The 9127-nt window shown below is 52.6% G+C and overlaps 1 pseudogene; it reads right to left on the bottom strand.

Annotated features, from left to right (window-relative positions):
- Positions 1 to 1647: 1647 nt before the first annotated feature.
- LOC144104132 (kelch domain-containing protein 3 pseudogene) lies at positions 1648 to 2952 on the bottom strand (annotated as a pseudogene).
- Positions 2953 to 9127: the final 6175 nt, after the last annotated feature.

Raw genomic sequence — 9127 nt, forward strand, 5'->3', positions numbered from 1 at the left:
GTCGGCACGCCGCGGCATATTCAGAAGTTTCATGGCCGAACACGTCTCATCCGGCGCACCGTGGCGTGTGGCAGGCCACGTCGACAAGTCCGTCCTGGCCACAAAGGGAGCAAGCCTTGCGGACGGACATGAAATATGGCACCATCGGATGGGGATCTCGAGCACCTTGCTGTAGGGGCTCAGTGCCGAGGCCAGCGCCGCGTCCCCGACGAACAGTGGCGCCAGGAATGCTGTCACGCGGACCACGGAGGGGCCCACGCACGACACTGGAACAGAGGTCCCGTTCACAGGGAACGCTCTCTCTGGTAGAAGCTTCTGTGCCGCCACGGCCGAGGAGACGGCGATGCAGGACTTGAACCCTCCTTGGTGTTGGAGGCTTTCCAGCCCTTTCGGGCCCACGATGAATTCGATGCCATCGGCAATGTCGTCGGCCGTGGCGTCCGCGCTCATCGCGAACGTGAAGCAGTGTGCCTTGGGCACCCGGAACTCCGGACCAGCAGCAGGACCGGGAGACGGCATGGTGGCAGCAGGGGGACCTGGAACCCACAGGGCCGATCCAGATGCGGCTTCCGGGAAGCCGGTGGGCAGCGCGGTGCCGGGACGACGATCCTTCGGGGAGGGGAACGGGGGGAGGGGGGTCGGGCCCTCCGGCAGGGGCCGGAGTCCGCTCCGCTGCACGCTGGTTGGTCTGCTCTACGAAGACCGGCAGCCTGTCAGTTATGGGAAATAAAACCACCATTAATTAATATGTAAACACTGTATACATGCAATTACTAATTTAAGCGTTACCATATCATACCACAAGCCAAATTCTCAACATCGGGTACACGCTCATTGCATTTTCACTGATAGCGCAACGCGTCGATCGCTCCGGAGTGGAGAAGTCGTTACTTTTCCGAACCGCTCAGGGCTTTGTTTACTGGCCCCGCTGCATGCAGAAAGACTCGTTTTACGCATGGACAAAAAAGCTAACGCTCGTTACTTCAACGTCTTCCATACGGTGGCGGCCTTTTTTTTATCCAGCAGAGGCTCGGCTAGATCACTTGGTCAGGCAGCGGGCACTCCGTTCTGCGGAGTGGCGACGTTACGTGAAGCGTTGCTATGGTAGCGGCGCAGCAAGGACGTTGAAGGTCAAACGTGAGGCGACGGCGAAATCGCTCCGACGAAAGTAGTAAAACTTTCGCTTTTAAAAAATTCAGAATGGGATTTCCGCAGGTAATGCCTCTGTGAATTCCCCGTTCGAGATGCGCAGTAAAACGTCTCCTGTAAACGCGAAGTGCGGATTTGCCGCATATCTTGGGTGCTTTCTGGGGCTACTGGGATGGCATACGCGCAACACTGGGTACTAACACACTAGCTCTACCTAAGTTTTCACGAGGCCACGAAAGGATTGCATGCCATCCGAGAACAGCCAATAGCGAGAGATACGCGCCAAACAGAATAGGCGACAGCTGACTTTGCGGCAGAGAACGCAGACAAATAATGCGAAAGAGAGCATTAGCCATTCCTCAACACAGCACTTTAATTGTAAAATTTCCAACAACCACGTCTCAGCATCATCCCTGTGATATTGCACAGAAACCCTATCTTAAATGCACATCTCTAAACGGTCTCTTCCAGCAGGATCTCTCTGACTCATATCCGGCACAGCTTCCGCAGTCTTTAAAAGCAGGCTTAGGGTGATCGTCTTGTGGAACAAAGCCCTGTCTGCCAGCGATTTTGTAGAAGGCACGCTTTTCGCTTTTTCCATGAAGGGGGGGGGGGCATCAGCCCGTCGTGAGAAATGGGCGTGAGATTTTGCTGGGCGTCATGGCACTGATCTCACGCTTGATATATTGCGGTAAGTTGTTGAAGTCCAGGCGAGCTTCAATGATGGCCACAAAGCAGGGGGTCTTCAACGTTGGTGCAAAGTCGAGAATATGCAGATCCGAGTGTTCGATACACGCCTCCTCGGCAGCATGTTGCTCATCGACATGCTGCCCATTCCTCTGGACCGGTTCCGGGCTTCTGCCTCCAAAGACAAACAACCGGTCCCCTACAATGGAGCAGCATGGGCCCCTTCTGGCGCAAGGGCCTTCCTTCTGAATCTTCACCGGACTCCAGCACGACGTCATGGGATCATATTTATGGATGTCTCCAAAATTGCGCTTGAGATCCTCGTTATGACCTCCGAAGATGTACAGTTGTCCCTTGTACTTGAAGGCTGCATGACCTCGGCGACCCATAGGGGGCGTGCCCTCGGCTGACGGATGCTCCCAGCAAGACGTGACTGTGTCCAGGAATGCGATGCTGTTGCTGAAGGTGTTGCTTTGCATGCCGTAGGGCTCGTCAACGTCGATCTCTCCACCCCACACGTACATCCGGTCCCCAATGGCTGACGCCGAGTGATAGAAACGCCACAGCGGAGGTCGGCCCGTGGTGAGGACTTGCTGCCACTGCATGGTCTCCAGGTCAAGAGAGTGCACCTCCCGCGAGATCCCGTCCTCCTCGAAGCCACCGAAGACGTACATCCGCTGCCCCAAACGCACGCTGACTGACCGCTGTGTGCGTCCGGAACGAGTCCATGCACTCTAGGACGGCTCCTCCACGTGGAGTTGGTGTCAAAGCGGTAGGCGACGTTGCAGGCCCCACTGTGGTCCCGACCGCCCCAGAGATAGGCGCTGTCACCGTAAGCAACTACTGTGTGACCGTACCTCTGGAAGGGCACGTCGACGGTTTGCGGCTGGGTCAGCGGCAGCAACGTCCACCGCAGGGTCACCGTGTTGAGGACGTGCACATCAATGGGCTTGCGGTAGTAGTAGTCCTCGCCTCTGCCGTAGCCGCCGAAAGAGTACAGGTTCCCGCTGATAACCGTGGTGGCGTGGCACACGCGTCGCGGCCCGCCCTCGAGCCGCACAGTCCACATTGCAGTATTGTTTCAAGCAAGGCTGACCTTTTTCTTGACAAATACGATGCACGAGCTCTGTGTTCGATATCGCCCGGATCTTCTAATTTTTCTTCGCGAGCTCTTGATGACGATGCCGATTGGTACAGCACCCTAACACTGATAATCTTACTGAATTGCGGACCTAATAAAATCGGTGAAGCGTAACGAATATCGACTTCAGTACAGAGAGCAATTTGACCTCTTGCTGCACTGAGGACATTTATTACGTCAGCAGGTCAATCTAAAAGAAGTGCTTTACTTTTATGCAGTGCCTCGAATAAGATTGCTATTTTGGTAGTTTTCATCTCTTCGCGAAGGCAATTTCGTTCTTCACCTCTCGTGAAAGAGCATTGCACAGATGGAATATCTTGATTGTCCAACCAATAGAGGGAGGGCTTTAGCCCTCCCGCCTATACGACGGCTAGGATTCTTTATATCCCGGCGGCGTCTTCAGCTAGTTCGGCTTTACGTAGTGGAGTCTGGGTCGGAGGTGAGTACACTGTAAAAAGTTTTTCTTGAAAATTACAGAAATTTTCTTTCAACTCAGTTGCCAGAAAGTGTCTGCAGTGTTGTGTTTTCTGTTATGAGCTTAAGGTTTTCTGTTTTCTCACATGCGTTTGTGATTTTACTTGCAAGAAATGTTTGTGGAAAGCCTGCTTCTCTGTTTTCGTTTTTTTCTGCTTTTTTCCAGACATCGTTTTTGGCTGACTTACATTTCTTATTGAACTGCTTTTTGTCCTTAATTTGGTTGTTCTTTTCCATTAAACGAGCTTTATGACACGAGGCGGTTCGTGCAAAATTATGTTTATTTGAAGAAAACAGCCCAGGGAACTTCGAAAACATGAAGCTTTTAAGCGGGATTATCAGCGCAGGAGCTATTGGGGCCAGGCCATGCTGTTCCGCGCGGGCTTCTCCTTCCTGTCGCTGCACAAAATCCATAAATTTGATGGACTGCTGCAAGGAAAGAAGCGGCTTAATATTACCACACTAAGACTATCTATTCCGTTAGGTCAAATAATAAACCCATTAGAAATATAATTATGCAACAATGACCGAAAGTTGTCCAAAGGCACAAAGTCACAGTTAAATCGTAGACGGCCCTTCGAATAATGCATGGTTCTAACACTTCAGTCGTTTGTAGCCCCTGTCTGATGTACCAAGATAGGTATAATATAGCAACGTTTATAAATTTATATGCTGCAACAAACTAATAAGCTCCATCTTGCTAACTAGAGCATCCAATATTCAGTGTTAGTGCTATCGTGCACGCGTCAACAGGCGTGAGCTGCGGGGAATATGAAAGTCTACTCAAAAAACCGCGGGACTGCAGGCCGGCCGTACGCTGGTCGTAAGCACGACGGGGTGCCTTAAAATTTCAATTACTGGCTCCCATTCCATAAACGACAGTAGGTTTAGATCGAGGCCTCCGGCATGCACTGCCTCGCTGCATTGTCGAGTAGACAACACACGCCTGCGACGGCACTAGCCTCCTTCCTTAGGTTGGCCAGTGACAAGCGGACGGCGAAGACGGCCACGTAATTTCAGGTTACCTTTCATGCTGTGATGACCCCCATAATGCGCAGGTCCACACGGGACGGAGAGGCAAAGAGACACCGTATGGCTCAGTTTAAACAAACAGGTATATTCAATAATTACACATGATTAAGGTTATACATCAGAGGCTGGGGCGTCCGAGCTTACGTGCCGACGACTTCATGGGGGCGATGGAGTGGCTCCGGAGTTGGGCTCGAGCGGTTGCTGGCAGAAGCTGCACGCCGTCGGGCTTCGGCGCTGAAGGCCCTCTTGGCGAACGATGTCGTCCTGAGCGTGTATGCAGTAGAATTTCAGTAGTCGTCCGTTTCTTCGAGGATGGTTCACAAACCCTTCCTCTAGTGTCGTTCGGTTTGGAAGATGAACAGGAGGCGAGCTTGTAGATGATGACAGCAGAGCATAATTTTACAACATACATATACAGAGAGTTAAACTGGAAAAAGCAGAACTGAATTTACAAAAGAACAAACTTTGCACTACTTTACTCATCGACCGGGCAGGTTAGTGCCTAAGTAGCATCACATTACATGCTAAGCATGGAGCCCCAGCTCAGACTGGACTGCATCCGTTTACCTGTGCTTTTAAGCACTTGATTAACAAAGGACTAAGGGCGGTCATTTCCAGTGGCCCGCCCAAAGCATCAATTCTCCAATCCAAAATAACATGCGAGATGGGGACAACCCCCTTGGGTTGGGCTTAGCCTCGAACCCAGAGTCTGTTAACAATACAAACTAAATAAACAACAAAAACGCCACCACTCTCTCTCAAGTGAGAGTATACACAGGCTCTCTCTTCGGAGCTAATTCACTAGCGCCTGTCTTTCCACATTCTTGGCGAGTACTGCCTGTCCGCCATGACAGGTGTCCGTCACGGCCCTTCTGGGAATGCGCTTTTGTTCGCGAGGCACGGCGGGAAGCTGTGGGTGCCTTCCCGGCGATAGCCCACGTCGAAAGGGGAAGGAGGGAAAGAATGTTGTCTTCGCGGTAGCGCATAGCGTCGGCTGTGGTACGGCGCGCTCTGGCCCGCTGACAGCTCCCTTGTCCTGGAATGTGCCCGGAAATTGGGGAGGATAAAGCCTGTTTCCCCGCGGCGGCGGCGGCGGGTCCGGTTGTTCTGGTCGTCACTCAAAGAGCATGGCTGGGTAATTGATGATGCCGCTGTCACGGCGGCGGGTCCCTTCGTTCTGGTCGTCACTCAAGGAATGTACCTCGTAGCACACAAGGAATGTCACTCTCGCTCACCCTCCAGAAGAATGTTCTCCGAACATTTGAGTCCCTGCAGCTCCCCTTGTCTTTCTGAATCGCCTCGCACAGTGCGTCCGACAAAACACTTTTCGCTGCACTCAACACCACTGCACAACACCATATGCCTCCGCTGTCATAACTGGCGTCTCCAGGGGCAGCACTGATCTTCTTTTACAGATAAACATGAAACTCAGCACCCAAGCCTCTCCTTTCTAGTCCAAACTGGACGAAATAAATTTACCACAGTTATAAAGGAGCTCCCACTTCTAGCACGATCACGGCACAGACAAAAATATAGATAACGAAAGGAAGTAGGGCAGGTTCTGCATGCGCTCCGCATGCTCTCCTGTGAAGGTGTTACTTAATGACAGAAAGGTTTTACTCCCAACTCCTTAACTTAATACATAAGCTCATAGCATTGTTATGAGCTGTGGCATTACACAATTCTAACCAGTTCAAAACTCCGCTCTGTTTACGCCATTAGTCCGACTTAGCTTTCCGATTTCGCAGCGGATATCGGCCTTCATGAGTCATACTAAGTAAGTCTGTACCCCTTTGTCTGCTTTGGGACTCGCGAGGGCTCGTGGCAGGAGCCTCTCCTGGCGTTATCTGCGCGGCAACCTCGCGCGCTTCTTCTTCTAGCAATGCATGAAGTAAATCCGGTGGCATTCCGGCCGTCACCTCGGGCGCCTGCCGAACAAATGCAGGAGAGGGCGTTTCTTGCGAACTATCTGCGCGCTCCGCTTCACTTCTGTCCCCATCAAAATCCGCGCTTTCCCTTTCCTCATTTCGTGAATACTGAACCGGTGCCGACTTGAGGCGATTTGCGTGTATCCTTATCAAACGCCGGTTCACGTCTCGGACTCTGAAGTTTACCGGAGAAAGCTTCTCGACAACCTCGCACGGTCCTCTCCACTTCGTCTGGAACTTACGAGCTAGCCCAATCTGCCTTTGGCAGTTTTCAATGTACACGCTGTCCCCCACATCAAACGGCGCGTCTCTAGCACTGCGATCGTGCACCTCCTTCCTGCGCTTCGCCGCTTTCTTTAAGGACTCCTTTGCGATGTCCCTCGCCACTTGCAAGCGCGATTCTAGCTCAACCTTATAGTCGTCCAGTGAAGCGTATGGGACACGACGGGGGCCCTCTGGCACTTCACTAGGCTGGTCCGGGTCTCGGCCGTAGAGAAGAAAGAATGGCGATTCGCCCGTGCTCTCGTGTGCTGCGGAATTGTAGGCAAACATTGCATACGGGAGCCACAAGTCCCAGTCCCGCTGGTCGCGCGAAACAAAATGCGACAGGAACCCGGCCACGGTTTGGTTCAGTCGCTCCACCGCGCCGTTGCAAGCCGGATGGTACGGTGTTGTCTGCTTCTTAGCGATCTTAAGCAGCTCGCAAACTCTCCTCATTAGCTGCGACACGAAGTTCGTTCCCCGATCTGTCAAGAGTTGCCTCGGGGGTCCATGTCGGAGCACGATCTGTTCGACAAATGCTCTTGCAACCGTGTCTGCCTTCTGATCGGGGAGTGCTACCGCTTCCGCGTATTTTGAAAGGTGGTCGACAAATACTAAAATGTACTTGTTTCCGGAAGTGGTCGTGGGCAATGGGCCCATTATGTCCATACCTGTCCGCTCGAAGGGAGCCGAAACCTCAGGGAACGGCTGAATTGGAGCTGGTCTTCGTCCCTTGGGTGTTTTTCTTTCGAGACAGGAATGACACTTCGCACAGTAGTCTCTAACATCCCGTCGCATGCCACTCCAAAAGTGCAAACGCTCCAAACGCCTGCGTGTCTTCGCTACGCCAAAATGACCGGCGCATGGCGCATCGTGAAACGCGCGAAGAACCCTTTCTGTCCACGACCGAGGCATGACGACTCTCTCCCAAGCGGTTTTCTCTGGTCTCCCTTTCCTGGTTGGCCTCGTGCGCCGACACAGGGTGCCGTCTTTGCCAATGAAATAACCTAGCTGTTCGGGGTGAGACGGTGCGCCCTCTAAGCTTTCGATTATTCGCTTCAGGTCAGGATCTTTTCACTGCTCTGTGCGTAATTCGGCGGGGTCGACTACGGGGACAAACTCATCTATAGCTGCCACGGCAGCTGTGCGGCTGAGTGCATCAGCATTCAGATGTGTCTTTCCTGACTTGTGCTCAACTTCAAAGCAGTATTCCTGCAGGTGTAGATTCCATCTAGCGAGTCGCGAGCTAGGGTCCCTGACACTCATCACCCATTTCAGAGGATGGCAGTCTGTGACTAGCTTGAATTTGCGGCCGTAAAGGTAGCATCTGAAGTGCTTTACTGCCCAGACAACGGCGAGGCACTCCCTTTCCGTAGCTCCGTACTTTTGCTCTGTGGGGCTCAGCTGTCGGCTAGCAAAAGCAACAGGATGTTCTTTGCCCTCGATAACCTGAGATAGCACGGCACCAACTGCGAACTTTGACGCATCTGTGGCCATAACGAAGGGCAAATTAAAATCCGGGTGGCGCAACAGCGGTGCACTCATTAGCTTCCTTTTCAGGGCCCCAAAAGCATTCTCCGCGTTTTCGTCCCAGCGAAAGGCGACATTTTTGGCTGTTAAGGCGGTGAGCGGCTTAGCGAGCTTGGCGAACTCCTCTATGTGCCTTCGGTAGTAACCGATCAGGCCGAGAAACTGCCGGACCTGGCGGACGCTAGTCGGGGATGGAAAATCCGAGACACACCTTAGTTTCTCAGGGTCCGGTCGCACGCCGTCAGCTGAAACAACGTGCCCGAGGTATTTCACCTCGTTTTTGAGGAATTGGCACTTAGAGGGCTTCAGCTTGAGACCCGCTCCTCTTAGTCGCACCAAAACCTGCTCAATATCGCGCAAATGGTTCTCAAAACTGTCACTGTATATGATAATGTCATCCATATACACGAAGCACAGCCTCCCCAGAAGACCTGCCAGGATAACATCAGCGGTTCTCTGCCAGACAGCAGGGCTGTTGGCCAGACCCATCGGCATTCTTTTCCATTCATAGTGCCCTGAGGGCGTGTTGAATGCCGTTTTCTCGGCATCTGCCGGATTCATTGCTATCTGCCAGAATCCCGCCGCCATGTCCACTACCGTGAAGTACCTGGCAGAGCCCAGCTGAGAAAGCGTCTCCTGTATATTGGGGATGGGGTATGGATCGATGCGAGTTACGGCATTTAGTTTGCGGTAGTCCACTACCAATCGATACGAGCCATCTGGCTTTTCCACCAATAGTGCTGGTGCTCCCCAGGGTGACTTTGAGTGTTCGACAATGCCGCGATCAATCAGGTCCTGCACCTGCCACTCCATCTCCTCACGTTGGGAGTAAGGAATCCTGTACGCACGCTGGTAAACGGGCGATGAAGTGCCGGTTTCTATCCTGTGCTTTATAACGCCACAGCAGCCCAAATCCAGGTTGGAC

This window comes from Amblyomma americanum, chromosome 1, assembly GCF_052857255.1.
Source record: "Amblyomma americanum isolate KBUSLIRL-KWMA chromosome 1, ASM5285725v1, whole genome shotgun sequence".
Lineage (NCBI taxonomy): Eukaryota > Metazoa > Arthropoda > Arachnida > Ixodida > Ixodidae > Amblyomma > Amblyomma americanum.